Source organism: Sus scrofa, chromosome 13 (assembly GCF_000003025.6).
Source record: "Sus scrofa isolate TJ Tabasco breed Duroc chromosome 13, Sscrofa11.1, whole genome shotgun sequence".
Taxonomy (NCBI): domain Eukaryota; kingdom Metazoa; phylum Chordata; class Mammalia; order Artiodactyla; family Suidae; genus Sus; species Sus scrofa.
This window is the reverse complement of record NC_010455.5, coordinates 31,072,966-31,091,937: the sequence shown is the minus strand read 5'-3', so window position 1 is coordinate 31,091,937 and position 18,972 is coordinate 31,072,966. Positions and strand designations below refer to the sequence as shown.

General features: G+C 40.3%; 1 long non-coding RNA gene across 7 annotated transcripts in view; it reads right to left on the bottom strand.

Moving 5' to 3' along the window:
• LOC102162605 overlaps window positions 1–18,972 on the bottom strand; it is a 65,496-nt gene that overhangs the window by 26,929 nt on the left and 19,595 nt on the right. Inside the window, exon 4 of one of the 7 annotated variants that reach the window (XR_306768.3) lies at window positions 2,481–5,354. The exons of 5 other annotated variants lie outside the window; for them this stretch is intronic. This is a non-coding gene — a long non-coding RNA (uncharacterized LOC102162605). Of the gene's footprint in view, window positions 1–2,480; window positions 5,355–17,591; window positions 18,272–18,972 lie in introns of those variants that run through there. One more of the 7 variants, XR_001300172.2, reaches the window with a different exon arrangement.

Below are 18,972 nucleotides of genomic sequence, written 5' to 3'. Positions count from 1 at the left end.
TTGGAAAAGAAGAAGTAAAACTATCACTGTCTGCAGATGCCATGATGCTATCTATACATAGAAAATCCTGAAGATCTATCAGAAAACTACTAGAGTGCATCAGTGAATTTGGTAAAGTTGCATGGTACAAAATTAATACACAGAAACCTCTGGCATTCCTACACAATAACAATGAAAGATCAGAGAAGAAATTAAGGAAACAATCCCATTTACCATCTCATCAAAGAAAATAAAATAGTTAGGAATAAACCTACCTAATGAGGCAAAAGACTTGTGCTCTGAAAACTTTAAGACACTGATGAAAGAAATCGAAGATGACACAAACTGATGCAAAGATATACTGTGTTTTTGGATTGGAAAAATCAGCATCATCAAAATGACTACACTACCCCAGGCATACTACAGATTCAGAGCAATCCTTATTAAATTACCAATGGCCTTTTTCACAGAACTAGAACAAAAACTTTAAAAAATTTGTATGGAAACACAAAAGACCCTGAATAATCAAAGCAGTCTGAGAAAGACAAATGGAGCAGGAGGAATTAGGCTCCCTGACTTTAGAGTATACTACAAGCTATAGTCATCAAAACAATATGGTACTAGCACTAAAACAGAAATATAGATCAATGGAACATTATAGAAAGCCCAGAAATAGGAGTTCCCATCGTGGCTCAGTGTAAATGAATCTATCATTCACGAGGATGCAGGTTCAATCCCTGGCCTCGCTCAGTGGGTTAAGAATCTGGCATTGCTGTGAGCTGTGGTGTAGGTTGCAGACATGGCTCAGATCTGGTGTTGCTGTGGTTGTGGTAAAGGCCAGCGGTTGCAGCTCCGATTCAACCCCTAACCTGGGAACCTCCATATGCTGTGGGTGTGGCCCTAAAAAGGAAAAAAAAAAAAGAAAGAAAGAAAAAAAAAAAAAGAAATCCACACACCCTTGGTCACTTAATCTATGACAAGGAGACAAGAATATACAGTGGTAAAGACAGTCTCTTCAATAAGTGGTACTGCAAAAACTAGACAGCTGCATGTAAAAGAATGAAATTAGACCCTTTCTAACACCATACACAAGAATAAACTCAAAATGGGTTAAAGCCCTAAATATAAGACCAGATAGTATAAAACTCTTAAGAGGAAAACACAGGCAGAACACTCTTTGACGTAAACTGTAGCAATATCTTTTTTTGGGGGGGAGGGTACAGTATATGGAAGTTCCCAGGCAAAGTGTCGAATAGGAGCTACAGCTGCCAGCCTATGCCAGAGCCACAGCAACACCAGATCTGAGCTGCATCTGTGACCCACACCACAGCTCATGGCAACGCCAGATCCTTAACCCACTGAGCGAGACCAGGGATTGAACCTGCATCCTCATGGATACTAGTTGGGTTTGTTAACTGCTGAGCCATTAAGGGAACTTTGCAGTATCTTTTTAGATCCACCTCCTAGAGTAATGACAATAAAAATAAAAATAAACAAATGGGACCTAATTAAATTTAAAAGCTTTTGCACAGCAAAGAAATCCATAAAAAAAGAAAGGAGAACTCACAGAAGAAGAGAAAATCTTTGCAAATGAAGCAACTGTAAGGGATTACTCTCCAAAATATACAAACGGCTTACACAGGTGTAATAAAAAAATGAACAACCCAATTAAAAATGGTCAGAAGATTTGAACAGACATTTCTCCAAAGAAATGGCCAAAAAACAAATGAAAAGATGCTCAACATTGTTAATTATTAGAGAAATGAAAATCAAAACTACAATGCAGTATCACCTCACACAAGTCAGAATAGCCATCATCAAAAAAAATCTACAAACAGGAGTTCCCATCATGGCGCAGTGGTTAACGAATCTGACTAGGAACCATGAGGTTGCGGGTTTGATCCCTGGCCTTGCTCAGTGGGTTAAGGATTTGGCACTGCCATGAGCTGTGGTGTAGGTCACAGACATGGCTCGGATCCTGCATTGCTGTGGCTCTGGTGTAGGCTGGAGGCTACAGCTCCGATTTGACCCCTAGCCTGGGAACCTCCATATGCCACGAGAGCATAGAAAGAAATGGCAAAAAAGACAAAAAAAAAAAAAAAATCTACTAACAGTAAATGCTGGTGAGTGTGTGGAGAAAAGGGAACTCTCCTACACTGTTGGTGAGAATGTAAGCCAGTGCAACCACTATGGAAAACAGAATGGAAGTTCCTCAAAAAATTAAATATAGAAACACCATATGATATAACAATCTACCTCTGAGCATAGAATCAGAGAAAACCATAATTCAAAAAGATACATGCATCCTGGTGTTCACTGCAGCACTACTTACAATAGCCAAGACATGAAAGCAACCTAAATGTCCATCAACAGAGGAGTGGATAGAGAAGATATGCTACATATATAAAATAGAATATTACTCAGCCATAGAAAAGAATAAAATAATGCCATTTGTAGCAACATAGATGGACCTATAATTATCATACTAAGTGAAGTCAGACAGGGAAAGACAAACATGATATCACTTATATGCGGAAGCTAATAAAAAGGATACAAATGAACTTATTTACAAAACAGAAACAGACTGACAGACTTTGAAAACAAACTTATGGTTACCAAAGGGGGTGGGTAGGAATAGATTGGGGGCTTAGGATTGGCACTTGCGCACTATTGTATATGGAATGAAATTTCAATGGGGACCTGCTGCATAGCATGGGGACTTCCATCCAATATCTGGGATTACCTACATGGGAAAAGTATCTTAAAAAAGAATGGATATATGTATGTGCATAACTGAATCACTTTGTTGTGTAGCAGAAATTATTACAATATTGTAAAGCAACTATACGTCAATAAAAAAATTTAAATGGGGGGAAAAGAGCTGTGAGTTTATGTTTTATTCAGGGAACTTACTGAGGACTATAGCCTAGAAGACAGCCTCTCAGTAGCTCTGAGGGAACTGCTCTGAAGAGATATGGGGTGAAGTTAATTTATATATGATTTTTGGCTATAGTCACACATACATCTTGGTTATAGATGGTTTACAAAGAACTAATAGCTCAAGTTCATGATTTTTTTTAGTGCTTTTCTATGTGTGGGAAGTTGCAAGCATCTGGGTTCATGAAGATTCTTTCTAAGATCTACATCTAATTATCTAAGGGGTCTGCTTGTCCAAAGCACAGAGTGCCTCATCCTTTTTCATTTTGAGTTCCTCAGGGTGCACTGTTGACAGCAACCACAGTAGCTGACTTAATCCTTGTAGAACTGGATGGTGAGCAACAGTCTTTATTTTAAAGTTCACTCTCTTCTGCTGCCAGGCATTGCAACCTTGAAAAGACATTTCCTCCCCTCCTCCACACATACCTTCTTATTTCATTATCGACACACCTGACATAAAAAGCATTTTGTCTAGCCAGCTTCTCTGAGCAACTGTGGGAGTCACAGCAGGTAAAGTGGACTTAGTAATTTGCATACTTTGGGGCTGGAAAATAGTTATTTATTATTTAGTTTTACTCAGGGAAGGTCTGGGCAGAAATCACCTAGATGTACAATTTTCCTATAAAAATGTTTAGAAACCAGCAGATAAATGTCAATTAACTTGTATAATATTTTCAATAATGCAAATAAGCTACTGATAAATACACTATGGTTTTCATTTCAATAATGTTATAGGTTACTAACACTAACACCAAAGTAATCATACTATAGAACATTAAGAGTACAGAAGTATTCAGTGTTTTCAACCTTCCTGTTTCTTACTATCTGTTGATTTATGTGTCACTGAACTTTCTATTGACTGCCTTTCTTACCTCAGATTGTTAGGTAGCAACTGTATATTGGAAAAGATCTCAAATGTGGCAAAAGCCAGAGGGCCTTGGAACAAAATAACCTCACCAAACACAAAGCTTCAAGACAAAAATACCTGGAGAAACTATCAAGTTGTGACAATGTAATTTGTATCTTCCCTGTTTCTTACTCTAGCACAAACCTGTGCTAAAAATAGAAACCCCCTTTCCTATATAGCTAACTGCTCCCTAAGCAGTGGGGAGCCTGAGTTCTCTCTGCTCAGGCAGTGCTCCCAGCTACTCTGTTGGTCCATAAACCTGCTTGAGATTTCATTGTTCCAGTCTCTGCCTCCTTCTTCCCCTGCTGTTTCTAACAGAGATACATATTAACTTTAAAACATTTCATTGAAAAATGCTTGGTGCTCACTCTTTACCAAAGGATCCTCTGCAGATATTCTTTACTAGCTCCTTTCCTGGCATCTTTTAAAATTCCATGTACTTTTTAAGGTAGCAAGGTAACACATTTATTCTGAATCTTGGAATCCAAACCCTTGTACAGATAAATCTAATAAACCATTACTTTAAATTGTAAAAAATAAAGAAGTACAAAGAGGATTTATATACAAGTTCTCAAGACTTGTCAACTAAAGAGTAGTACCTGCCATTTGCCTCTACAAAGATGAAGTCACTAGCCACTGCAGTCACTGACCGTCAACACATCCTGAAAGGGGTTCAGAAAAAGGTCAGGAACAAGGTACTCTGTGCCTTGGGAAAACTGGCAGAACAAGCCTTAAGACATATAGATATTTTCAGGAGAAAACTTTATGAACCCCAGGTATTTCATTTTCTCACTTAGAAAAGCACTAAAATCATTAACGGGGACATCTGGTCCTCATAAGTAGCAGCAACTTCTACTGAGATGAGTGCTTGATTGCAAATACCCCTTCTCCAAAAATCACATATATGGTGACCTCACCTCTTTACCACTTTGGAGCAATTCTTCTGAGCTCTCTGAGAGCTTGTCCCCCAGGCTGTAGCCTTCAGTAAGTCTCCCAATAAAACTGAAACTCATGGCTCTCACATTGTGTGTTTTTATTCAGTTCACATTACCATAAAGCCATAAGAATTAAAACAGCATTGCTTGGGCTCAAGTATAGATAAATCAGTAATGGAACAGAAGAGAGAGTCCAGCAACAGATTCATACACACACACACATTCCCTCGTAAAATTCTACTTTTGAGATCATTTTTTTTCTTATGGCAAATTATTCTAGGAAAAAGAATTAAGCCATTGAATTTCATCAGACACAGTTCATTCCAAATAACCTGAGGAAAGAACAAATAAGTATTTAGACTTCATTTCCTGGTTAACAAGGGATCTCTGTGAGAATTTGTACTTTACATAGAATTTTGTCTGTCCTGCTGTCAAAATATGTGCATATTTCCATAGCTCTTCTGCCACCATGAATGGGGCCTTCTCTGTGTCATTCTTGTTCTAGCCATCTCCACGGGGGATGCCTTTGCAGTTGGTGAGTTCCATGTCCTTGCTCGGCCTACATTTTCTGCCATATATCCAGGATCATGAGGGCACTAGAGGTAAAGTGGAAGTGTTGTCTTGCTTTATTTAATCCTAATTTTTCATATTATGGATGTGAAGAGAATTAAAGGATTTACACAATGTTACTGATATCAAAGCTGGGAGTCAAATCCAAATCTTCCAAATCTAGGACCACTGAACTTTTCAAAATACCTGGTTATCATCCAGGACATTCAAACATTAACATTTCCAGAGTCTGTGTATTTTGTTTGTTTGTTTGTTTGTTTTTTTAGGGCCACATCTACAGCATATTGAAGTTCCCAGGCTAGGGGTCTAATCAGAGCTGTAGCCGCTGGCCTACACCACAGCCACAGCAATGCCAGATCCGAGCCGTGTCTGCGACCTACACCACAGCTAACAGCAATGCCAGATCCTTAACCCACTGAATGAGGCCAGGGATTGAACCTGCAACCTCTCAGTTTCTAGTTGAATTCATTTCCACTGCGCCACGACAGGAGCTCCGAGTCTGTGTATTTACATTTCTCAAACCCCAAAATAACTTCATGAGGTTCTGAGGAAACAGACTTGGATATTATTCTGGTTAATGGCTGACTTCAGTGTCAATAGTGTTCATGGTTAACTGATGGCCTCAACACATTCTCTTTCCATTTGGACTCAGAAACTCTTTTTCATCTACTTTCAGTCTCTTACTTTCCATTGGGCTCTCTCTCAAAACATTTTTTCAAGCTTCTCTCATGTTAAGAAGCTTTGTGATTAATTGAAAACTGTTCTTCATTGCTCTTTCATGGGGGAAAATAACACCTTTCTCTCCCCTACTAAAGGAAAAGCAATTTCCTTCTGCTTGCAACACTTCTGACACCAAATGTTTGGGTTTTCTACACCAAGCAATCCTCTAATTTTCTGTGGACACCAACTGGGTGTCTTACAACTTAATTCAATTATGACACTAACTACCTGGCCTTAGTGCAGATCCTGTTACTGAATTCAGGTTCAGCTGCTTGTTACTTGAAATCTAGCTCTTGAGAGGCAAGAGGAGGTAGGAAAAGAAAGGTTCCTTTATTCAGGAGACTGGCAACCTGGGGAGAAAGTTGTCCAAAAACCAACTCTGAAGGTTCTGCTCAATCATGAAAATTTTTAAAAGGAGAATCATTTGAGGTGTGTGTCAGAATCTTCCTTATCTACCACTGTGTGCAGACTCTCTTCTGATTGGTTGATGGTGAGGTAATAAGGGCAGTGTTTCAGGAATCTTGTGTTCAGCCTGAAGTTACCATCCTCTATGACTTAGAACCCAAAGGTATTGTAATGTATATTCCTTGAAGAGCAACCAGGACCCTGCTTTATTGTGCACTATTGTTTCTTGACTGCTCCTCCTTTTTTTCCCTACATTTCCTCCCTTCCCTGATTAGCACCTGTTTGAATCTCCCCTTTGGAACTCAGGAAGGCCATGGAGGCTGAATGAAGCCTATTTTCTACAAACAAAAAACGGGACACAGAAAGGATTTGTAACTGGGAGGGCCCCACAGTTTCAACCCCACAGGTTAAGGACTCATTCCCACAGGACTGCTTCCTTTTCAGATACCAGTCACAAGTCTGGGCTTCTAGTACTTCTGACTGACCAGCTATAAGTCAGGGGTTCCCATGACATCCTCCTTGGGTTTGATAATTTGCTAGAATGGCTCAAAGAACTCAGGAAAAGTGCTTTACCACAATAAAGGACACAATTTAGGAATAGACAAATGGAAGAGATACAGAAGGTAGAGTATGTGGGAAGAGGCTCAGGGTCTCTCTGGGTTTGCTACCCTCCTGCACCTCAGTGTATTCACCAGCCTGGAAGGACTCAGAATCCTTATGGTTAGTTTTTATGGTGGTTCCATTATGAAGGTATGATTGATTAAATCATTGGCAATTGGTGGTTAATTCAGTCTCAACCCCGTTTCCCCTCCCTAGAGAGTGAAGGGTAGGGCTGAAAGTCCTAACCATCTAATCACATGGTTGGTTCCTCTGGCAATTAGCCCTTATACTCTAATGAACTCAGGTATATGGTTGAAAGGTGAAAGGGGCTTATTATGAATAACAAAAGATACTCTTTTTTTTTTTTTGTCTTTTTGCCATTTCTTGGGCCGCTCTCGTGGCATATGGAGGTTCCCAGGCTAGGTGTCAAATTGGAGCTGTAGCCTACGCCAGAGCCACAGCAACACGGGATCCAAGCCACGTCAGCAACCCACACCACATCTCACAGCAAATGCTGGATCGTTAACCCACTGAGCAAGGCCAGGGATCGAACCCACAACCTCATGGTTCCTAGTCAGATTCGCTAACCACTGTGCCACAACAGGAACTCCACAAAGGTACTCTTATCACTCAAATGTATATTTCTTATTATATCACACTCCTTACCCCTATCAAACTGAATCCTCTCTGAAGAAATCTAGATATTACTTCTTTCCCTAATTCACAGTCAAGAGAGGGGCAGGTCATTTCTCATCCCCTCCTCCAGCTCTGTGTTATTGAGGCTAAATTCTAGGAGGGTGAGGCCAAGAGGTAGGGAGTTCCCTTTCCATCCAGCTCCCATTTGTGGGGCAGACGTTCTACCTCAGGTGAGACAGTCTGAGAACAATGGGTTCCCAGTTGCCCTCACTCTAGCTTCTTTGTAGATTGGAGGTTCCATGCTAGGAGAAACAAGATGAGGTGATCATGTAACCATGCCAGTGCCCTGTGGGGCTCCTAGGCAGACAAGTCTTTCTGTGTCCTCCATTTCTATTTTTAGGGAATAAGCCCTCAGCCTCCAAGACCTTCCCTGAGTTCCAAAGGGTAGATGATAATCAGGGAAGGGAGGGGATACAGAGACCAGGGAGGAGTAGTCAAGAGGCAACAGAGTCCTGGTTCCTCCTTAAGGAATATACATAACAATATCTTTGAGCCTTTCTGCAGAACTAAAACCCCCAACAAATAGAAGAACTACTAGATGAAGCATTCTTCATTCCTGGAAAGAGGACCATCAGAACCAGTCCTGGGGGCTACTAAACACTTTGAAAGTGTTTGAAGCTTTGAAAGACAATGCAAGCTTGTCGCTACCCTGATCCTTATCTGTGGCCCTATTTTCCACTCCCCAAACTAGAAAACCACCTCCTCATCCCTTCCAAATGGGGCACAGTCTTTAAGGCATTAGCCTGCTGTGGCCCCCTTTGCCTGACAAAGATAAAGCTATCTTTCTCCTTCACCCAAAACTCTGACACTGCGTTTCTTTTTGGCAACCTGCAACTGTGGACAGAGGCTGAGTTTTGGCAACAGTAAGAGTCCTACCTCTTTTCAGTGCTCTGCTTATAAATCAGGGTGTCTCTGAGAGAAGCAGGCCATTGCCCAGAGCAGTGGCATAGATACTTTGCTGTAGAAGAGTGGGATGCCACAAGAAGGGAGATTTCCAAAGAAACTGATTTTATTTGGAACAAAATGTGAAGTTCAAGCTTAAGGTTCCTCTTAAAAACAATGGAGATGTTTATAGTCAGCAATTAAGAGGGAGCATGTAGTTCCATGAGAGCAACAAACTAAGCCACAGGCCAGCTAATTTACCTGAATGAATCAGGAACCAAAACTGCTAAAAAAAAAAAAAAAAAAAGAGAGAGCCCCCAGGGATCAGAACAAATCTAAAGGCTTATCTCACCCTGGAGTACTGCTGAAAACAATAGAGCAATCCTCTGGCAACTAGCAGAGCTGAACAGCTGACCTAATATCTACAGAGGTAGGTAAGCTTGATATAGAGATCAAAGAGATAGTCAAGGCAAGCCCCACTAAAACTACTACCACTCTAGCCCAAAGCTACATCCTCTGAAAAGCTACATCAGAGGCTTCATACTGCTGGGAAAAGAGGTTTGACTAAAATAGTTCAGCCAAGGCATTAAACAAAGAAATAAGCAAGCAGCAAGCCTTGAATGGGAGTGGGGAAAAGACAGTATCCAGCTAAAATATACTATCCAAATGTCCAGTTTTCAACAAAAAAAAGTTATGAAACATGCAAAGAAACAGTGTGACCCAAACAGAGTAAAGCAGGAACAGAAACTGCCTGTGAAAAGTCCAGATGTCCGATTTAACAGACAAAAAGCTTGAAGCAGCTATCATATATAAGTTCAAAAAACTGAAGGAAGCCATGCTCAAAAAGTAAAGGAAGTTCCCGTGTGGTGCAGTAGGTTAAGAATCCAGCACTGCTGCAGCTATGGTGCAGGTTGCCAACTGAGACGTGCCAAGGCATACAGAAAACAAAAAGTAAAATGGCAGATGTGTACATGAGGCAGAATACTAACTCAGATAGTCAGTGTAGGAGCATGGGCTTCCATGCATTCTTTGATATGACTATTGATTGACATTTGTGGTTTAAGGGCTCCAGAGAGTAATTCCCCATGGTCTTGTTCACTATAGGAAATGTGCCTTCCCCCACATGGACCTTAATGTCTAACCCACTCCTCAACTGATAGAAAAGGAATAAGAGCTATGGTGACTTAGTCTGAGGGAAGAGAAGGACAAAGAAATCACATAACTTATGGGACATTTCCACCCTTAAAACTCCTATTGGTCAAGGACTGATATATGTAACTGGGTAAGGCCAATGGGAGAAAACCACATCTTTCTGGACTCCACGTTGGTACCCTTCCCCCATCTTTAAGGGATAAAAACCCCTATAGGACAATGGGACCCCATAGGAGCCCTGGGACCTATCTTTCCGTAATACTTTGCTTGCTTGCTGCCTGTGTGTTCGCAGAGTTCATTCTTCAACTGCGTGAACAAGAACCCGGATTCCAGTAATATCCTTCTGGCATCATATACAACTGTATCAACAAAATTAAGTGCAAATATCACAATCCAGTCAAAAGGTAGAAATGTTCATACTGGATTAAAAAGGCAAGACCCAACACTATGTTGTCTTCAGGAGATATTTTTTGCAAAAATAAAAAAGCTGATCTTAAAATTCATATGGAAATGCAGAAGACAGAATAGCAAAATAATCTTGAAAAAAGAACAGAACTGGAAAGTTCTCATACACTCCAATTGTGGAAAGTAACATAATGTCTTTTCCATCAAAGGAAATCTTGGTTACTCCATTTTGCTCCAGCTCTGGCTTCTGCTGAATCAACCATGGGACCCCCTTCCTCTTTACCTCTTTTCCCAGTAACAATTTGTTCCAAATTAGCCAACTTGGAAGAATGTGTGCCCTGATCCGACCAATGGGAAGGGGATAGGTAAATCACCTGTGTTAGGGATAAATAGGGGAGGGTCCTTTGTTTGGCACGCACACTTTTTGGAGTGCCCCCGCCCTTCTGCAGAAGTAAAGAGCCTTCTCGAGATTTCTCCTTGTCCACATGTCTCACTTTCAGACACTGACGATCTGAGCCAGAGTTATTGTAATTTCCAATACAATTTCAAAATCTACCACAAAGTTAGATACTAAGACAGTGTGGGGCAGAGTTCCTGTTGTGGCTCCAGAGGTGGGCATGGCACACCGCCACTGGGGATACCTGAACAAAAATCACTTGCAGCCTCAACCACCTCAGAGAAGGACAATGTGACGGAATACCACCTGTTGTTGCTCTTGCTCTCCTGGGAGCAGGCCTGCCGTGCTACTGCCACTGCCAAACACTCTGGGCAGTGCCCAGACATTTCATCACTTTCCCTTCCCAGGAACCTGCAACTAGGAGCAGCTTGTGGAGTACACCCTGTGGGGGCTAAGCAGGACAAGGTGCTTCCTGCATGGTTTACAGATGGCAGGGGTAAACCATCGCAGTTATCTCTGGCTCCAGAGGTGGGAGTGGCCTGCTACCTCTGGGGGTCCGTGAACAGGCACCACAGTGCAGAGGAGGGCACTGTGACCGAACACCACCTGTTGGTGCTCTTGCATCCCTGGGAACACACCAGCCCTGCTGCTGCCACTGCTGAATGCTCTGGACAGCACCCACACATCTGATCTCTGTTACTTCCCAGGATCCTGCAACTAGGAGCAGCCTGTGCAGCATCTCCTATGTGGGCTAAGTGAGACAGGTTGCTTCATGCATGGTCTACAGGTGGCGGGGGCAAACCACCATAGTTATCACTGACTCCAGAGTCAGACACGGCCCTCTACCACTAGGGGTCCCTGAACAGGCACCACTTGCGGTTCCAGTCACCTCAGAGGAGGGCAATGCAACTGAATGCTAACTGTTGTTGCACTCACTCCCCTGGGAACTCATGCACCCTGCTGCTGCTACTGCCAAATGCTCTGGTCACCTTGTAGATCTGCTTAGAGCTCAATACCACTTCCCAGGGCCCTGCAACTAGGAGTAGCCTGTGCCACCTTCCTGCACATCCTTGCTGCTGTTGAGAGCCCAGTGACCAGGCATTGATGGCTGGCCCTACTCATTGCCTCTTTCTCCCTGAAAACACACTGAGCAGCCTGGGGATAACAGCCTGCTCACATCGAAGAAAGAGACAGCAAATATCCAAACTCCCACACCAAAAATAAATAGTAACTCCCCCAAAAAATACAAAGGGGTGCTCTTGCATAGAAGTAGCTTTACAAGACTCCCCAAACTCACAGAAAAAGAAAAACACAAGCAAGATGAAGAGGCTCAGAAACCACCCCCAGTTAAAGGAACAGGAGAATTCACCTAAACCAGTCGACAATGAAACAGACCACTGCAGTCTGACAGACACTGAGTTCAAAAGGGAGATAGTGAAAATACTGAAGGAATTAAGGCTGAATATCAAGGAATTAAGAGAAGATATGAACAGTAATGCCGATTCCCTTAAAAATGAACTAGAAAATATAAGGAGGAGCCAAGAAAAACTAGAAAATTCATTTGCAAAGATGCAAACTGAGCTAAAGGCAATAAAGAGCAGAATGAATAATGCGGAGGAATGAGTTGGTGATGTGGAAGATAGAACAATCGAAATCGCCCAATTAGGACAGCAGACAGAAAACTAAATGAAAAAACATGAAAGCAAAATAAGAGATCTATGGGATAATATAAAGTGGGAAATCTATGCATAATAGGAATTCCAGAAGGAGAAGAAAAAGAAAAGAGGATTGAAAACATATTTGAAGAAATTATGGTGGAAGACTTTCCAAATCTAAAGGAAACTGCTATCAAGATACAGGAAGCACAGAGGGCCCCAAACAATTTGAACCCAAGCAGGCCCACACCAAGACATATTATAATAAAAATGGCAAAGGTTAAAGAGAGGATCCTAAAGGCAGCAAGAGAAAAGCAAAGCATTAATTATAAGGGAACCCCCATAAGGCTATCAGCTGGTTTCTCTACAGAAACACTACAGGCCAGAAGGGAGTGGCAAGATATATTTAAAGTGCTGAAAGGAAAAAATTTGCAACCTAGAATACTCTATCCAGCAAGAACATCATTTAAAATAGAAGGGGAAATAAAGAATTTCTCCAACAAACAAAAGCTAAAAGAGTACAGCAATACTAAACCCATTCTAAAAGAAATACTGAAAGGGCTTCTCTAAATTAAAAAAAAAAAAAAAAAAAAAAAGAAGAAGTAAGACGAAATAGAATGGAGGAAACCACAATTGGAAAGCAATCGCTTAAATAAGCCAGCATACAGATCTAAACATGAAGATGTTAAAAAAAATAAAGATGTCAAAATCATACAATGTGAGGAAGGAAAGTAAGAAAATATAGATTCTTCTTTTTTATTTTAATAATGTGTTTGAGCCTATCACTCAACTATATGACTATCAGGCTAAAGCAAGCAGATATATGAAGGGGTAAACATACTTAAAACACAGGGCAACCACAAATCAAAACCGAACATTACATTCATAAAAACTGAAAAGAAAAGTACTCAAGTATAAAATAAATGGAAACCATCCAACCAAAAAAAAAAAGAAGGAAGAAAAGAGAAACATAGAATCAACTGGAAAACAAAGTTTAAAATGGCAATAAATACATATCTATCAATAATCACCTTAAATGTCAATGGAACAAATGTTCCAATTAAAAAACACAGAGTGGCAGATTGGATAAAAAAGCAAAACCCTTCAATCTGCTGTCTACAAGAGACTCACCTTAGCGCAAAGAACACATATAGATTGAAAGTGAGGGGATGGGAAAAGACATTTCATGCCAATGAACAAGACAGGAAAGCAGGAGTTGCAGAGAATCATATCAGACAAAACAGACTTTAAAATGAAGGCCATAAAGAAAGACAGAGAAGGACACTATTTAGTGGTTAAAGGATCCATTCAAGAAGAGGGTATTAAAATTGTCACTATATTTGCCCCTAATATAGGAGCACCCAGATACCTACAACAAATACTTACAAATATAAAAGGAGAAATTGATGGGAATACAATCATAGTAGGAGACTTTAACACCCACTCACATCAACAGACAGATCTTCTAGACAGAAAAATCAATAAGGCAACAGAAATTCCCAAATGACACAACAGAAAAGTTAGACTTAATCGACAGTTCCAGGACATTACATCCAAAAAATCAGAATATACATTCTTCTCAAGTGCACACGGAACATTCTCAAGGATTGATCACATACTAGGGCACAAAGCTAACCTCAAGAAATTTAAGCATATAGAAATTATTCCAAGTATCTACTCTGACCACAATGGTATGAAACTAGAAATCAACCACAGGAAAATAAATGAGAAAAAACTTAATACATGGAGACTAAACAACATGCTACTAAAAAACCAATGGGTCAATGAAGAAATCAAGAAGGAAATTTAAAAATACCGAGACAAATGATAATGAAGACACAACCATTCAAAATCTATGATGCCGCAAAAGCAGTGCTCAGAGGGGAATTCATAGCAATACAGGCTTTCCTCAAAAAAGAAGAAAAATCTCAAATTGATAACCCACCACCTAAATGAATTAGAAAAAGAACAAACAAAACCTAGAGTCAGCAGAAGGAAGGAAATCATAAAGACCAGAGAGGAAATCAATAAAACAGAGATTCAAAACAAACAAAAAAACAAACAAACAAACAAACAAAAAACAGTAGAAAAAAAATCAGTAAAACCAAGAGCTGGTTCTTTGAAAAGGTAAATAAAATTGACAAACTTCCGCCTAGACTCACCAGAAGAGGAGAGAAAAAACCCAAATAGACAAAATAAGAAATGAAAAAAGTCACAACGGATACTACAAAAATACAAAAAACCATTAGAGAATACTATGAACAACTATATGCCACCAATTTGACAACCTAGAAGAAATGGACAACTTCCTAGAGACTTACAGCCTGCCAAAACTGAATCAAGAAGAAATAGATCAATTGAACAGACCAATCATTAGAAATGAAATTGAATATGTAATAAAAACACTCCCTACAAATAAAAGCCCAGGACCAGATGGCTTCACAGGCAAATTCTACCAAACATACAAAGAGGAACTTATACCCATCCTCCTTAAACTTTTTCAAAAGGTTGAAGAAGAAGGAACACTCCCAAAGACATTCTATGATGCCACCATCACCCTAATTCCAAAACCAAAGATACCACCAAAAAAGAAAACTATAGGCCAATATCTTTGATGAAAATAGATGCAAAAATTCTCAACAAAATCTTAGCCAACCAAATCCAACAACATATAGAAAAGATCATAGGAGTTCCTGTCGTGGCGCAGTGGTTAACGCATCCGACTAGGAACCATGAGGTTGCGGGTTCGGTCCCTGCCCTTGCTCAGTGGGTTAACAATCCGGCGTTGCCGTGAGCTGTGGTGTAGGTCGCAGACGCGGCTCGGATCCCGCGTTGCTGTGGCTCTGGCGTAGGCCGGTGGCTACAGCTCCGATTCGACCCCTAGCCTGGGAACCTCCATATGCCATGGGAGCGGCCCAAGAAACAGCAAAAAGACAAAAAAAAAAAAAAAAAAGGGAAATAATTGTTGGTTTTTTTTGCTGCTCAGTTGTATAAGTTGTTTGTATATTTTAGAGATTAAGCCCTTGTCGGTTGCATCATTTGAAACTATTTTCTCCCATTCTGTAAGTTGTCTTTGTGTGTGTGTGTGTGTGTGTGTGTGTGTGTGCTTCAATGGTATCCTTGAATGAATGAATTCTTATTGGGAATAGTGCTGCAATGAAATAGGGGTGCATGTATTTTTTTCAATGAAAGTTTTGTCTGGATATATGCCCAACAGTGGGATTGCTGAGTCATATGGTAGTTCTATATTTAGTTTTCTGAGGCACCTCCATACTGTTTTCCATAGTAGTTGTACCAGTTTACATTCCCACCAACAGTGAAGGAGGGTACCCTTTTCTCTATACCCTCTCTAGCATTTGTTATTTGTTGACTTGTTAATATTGGCCATTCTGACTGGTGTGAGGTGATACCTCATAGTAGTTTTGATTTGCATTTCTCTAATAATCAGTGATGTTGAGCATTTTTATCTGTGCCTGTTGGCAATCTGAATATCTTCTTTGCAGAAGTGTCTATTTAGGTCTTCTGCCCATTTTATAAGTCAAGGATTCCCACTCTAACCACTTTTACTCAGCATAGTATTGGAAGTCCTAACCACAGCAATCCAACAACCTAAATGTCCATCAACAGATGAATGGATTAAGAAGATGTGCTATAGATACACAATGTAATACTACTCAGCCATAAAAATGAACAAAACAATGCCATTTGCAGCAACATGGATGGAACTAGAGACTCTCATATTAAGTGAAGTTAGAAAGAGAATGACAAATATCATATGATATCACTTATATTTGGAATCTAATATATGGCACAATGAACTCATCTACAGAAAAGTAACAAACTCATGGACATGGAGAACAGACTTGTGGTTGCCAAGGGGGAGGTGGAGGAAGTGGGATGGTCTGAGAGTCTAGTTAGTAGATGTGAACTATTTCATTTGGAGTGGATAAGCAATGAGATCCTGCTGTATAGCATAGGGAACTATATCTAGTCACTTGTGATGGAACATGATAGAGGATAACATAAGAAAAATAATATATATATATATGTATGACTGGGTCACTCTGCAGTACACAGAAATTGAAAGAATACTGTAAATCAACTAAAATAAGAAAATATTTTAAAGAAGAGAGAGAATAACAAATGTTTAAAAAGATGTGAAGAAATTGGAACCTTCATATAATGCTGGTGGGAATGTAAAATGGTGTGGCTGCTTTAGAAAATAATCTGGTAGTCCCTCCAAAGGTCACCGTTTAACCCAGCAATTCCACTCTCAAGCATATACCTAAGGAAAATATATACCTTACTCATAATAGCCAAAAAGTAAAAACAACTCAGGTGTTCATTAGCTGATAAACAAATAAAATATGGTACATACATACAATGGAATATTATTTAGTTATAAAAGGGAATGAAGTACTAATGCATGCTATAACATGGATAAACCTTTAAAATGTCAAGTGAAAGAGACAAAAAAGACTACATGTTGTATAATTCCATTTATATGAAGTGTCTAGAACAGAGAGAAAGTAGACTAGCAGATATCTGGGTGGAAGAAAAAGAAGAGATGATGAGGGAGGAATGAAAAGGGCCTGCTGATGGATACAAAGTTCGTTCTTTCTTTCTCATTCTTTTTCTTTCTCTCCTTCTGTCGTTCTTTCTCTCTCAGAAAAGAGGAGATGTTGAGAAGGGCCTGCTGACAGATACAAAGTTTCTTTCTCTCTCTTTCTTTCTTTTGGCAGCACCTGCAGATATATGGAAGGTCCTGGTCCAGGGATTAAATCCAAGCAACACTATATCCTAAACCCACAGCGCCAGGCCAGGGATGGAAGCCACACCTCTGCAGAGAAAACACTAGATCCTTAACTTGCTGCACTGCAGTGAGAACTTCCCAGGGTTTCTATTAAGGTGATGAAAAATGTTCTGAAATGTTTGTGGTGATGCTTATACAACTCTGTAGATATACTAAAAAACATGGAACTGTACACTTTATATCCCTTTTTTTTTCTGGCCATGCTCACAGCATGAGGAAGTTCTGGGACCAGGGATCAAACCCACACCACAGCAGTGACAACACTGGACCCTTAACCTGCTGTGCCACCAGGGAACTCCTGAACTGTAATCTTTATTTATTTATTTTTTTGCATGTGGATATCCTAATGTCCCAGCACCATCTGTTGAAAAGACTATTCTTTTTTTGTCTTTTTGTCTTTTTAGGGCCGCACCCTCGGCATATGGAAGTTCCCAGGTTAGAGGTCTAATCGGAGCTGTTGCCGCCAGCCTAAGCCACAACCACAGCAATGCCAGATATGAGCCACGTCTGCGACCTACACCAAAGCTCACAGCAATGCTGGATCCTTAACCCACTGAGCGAGGCCAGGGAACAACCTGCAACCTCACGGTTCCTAGTCGGATTAATTTCCACTGTGCCACAACAGGAACTCCTGAACTGTAAACTTTAAACAGGTGAATGCTATGGTGTGTGAATGACATCTTAAGAAAGATACATATATATACAAAATAGAGCTAATATACTGTTCTGTATAATATATCATTATAATATAAAATCATGTTTAATAAAACATAATATACATATATACATACATAAATGACTGCAAAGGCTGCTTTGGACCAAGAATATGTAAACCTTGAACCTAGAATCTTTTAACGTATCTCAATATAAGGTATCTTAAGGTAAGGTATCTTAAGGTATCTCATGGTAATTTGTAACTTAGAGTGTGTTTTCTAAAAATGAGGATTGTAGAAGCTGTATTTACCTCTGAAGGGGAAGGGCTAGAATAAAGATCTCTACTTTACAACAGGGAGAGGGGCAGAAGCTTCCCAATTCTTCACTCCTTTAGAGGGCAGCACGCATCAAAAAGAAACCCCAGAACCTCCTGACGGAATTTGATGCTTACCAACCAGGTCTCATCCTAATTTTTCCTCCTAAGGGCAGAAGACAAAGCAGCAACTCTTCTGAATATGCTTTTGTCTCTCAGACCTGCCTCTTCCTATGGGCAGAGGAACTTGCCTAGAAGAGACAAAGGTAAGCTGCCTCCTTGGTTCCTGAGTATAAGAATAGGGAGAAAACTAGTTTCCCCGATGGTCTCAGCTCATTCTTCTGGGAGGCACGCCAGAAAGGACTTGTGTGGGAATAACCCCACAGTAACAGCTGAGTCACTCACTATATGTAGCATCTTTTATATGTTCTGAGCCCTCTTCCCATGCATTACCTCAATCAGTTCATAACACTCTCTTGCAGGACAGAAGGCAAGTATTTTGCACCATTAAATGGATGAGGAAGTTGTGGCTCAAATTTAGGTCTGTCCTATGCTACACTGGACCTTCTTTCAACCAAGATATGCCAGGACATACATCTTGCCTCCCACACATCAAGAAAGATTCTCATTCTCTCTGTCCCCTTCCTTCTACATCCTAACTCTGCTGCAACAAGTTCGATCCCACTGCTGTCTGAAGCACTGCCTACAAATCACTCACTCAGAAATGTTCCTAAGACTATTCTAAACTTGAAAACGTTTTCCTCTCTGTAACCTAACAATCATATTTTATAATTGGTAGGGCAGGGATTTTCATCCTAAAAAGGAATTTATATGCCAGACCGGCGAGTCCATAGATTACACGTATATTATATTATGTGATATATGATATGATATACATATTGTTGGTGGTAAGAGCCAGGGGTCAAATAGTGAGACTTCCAAAGTCTGCTCG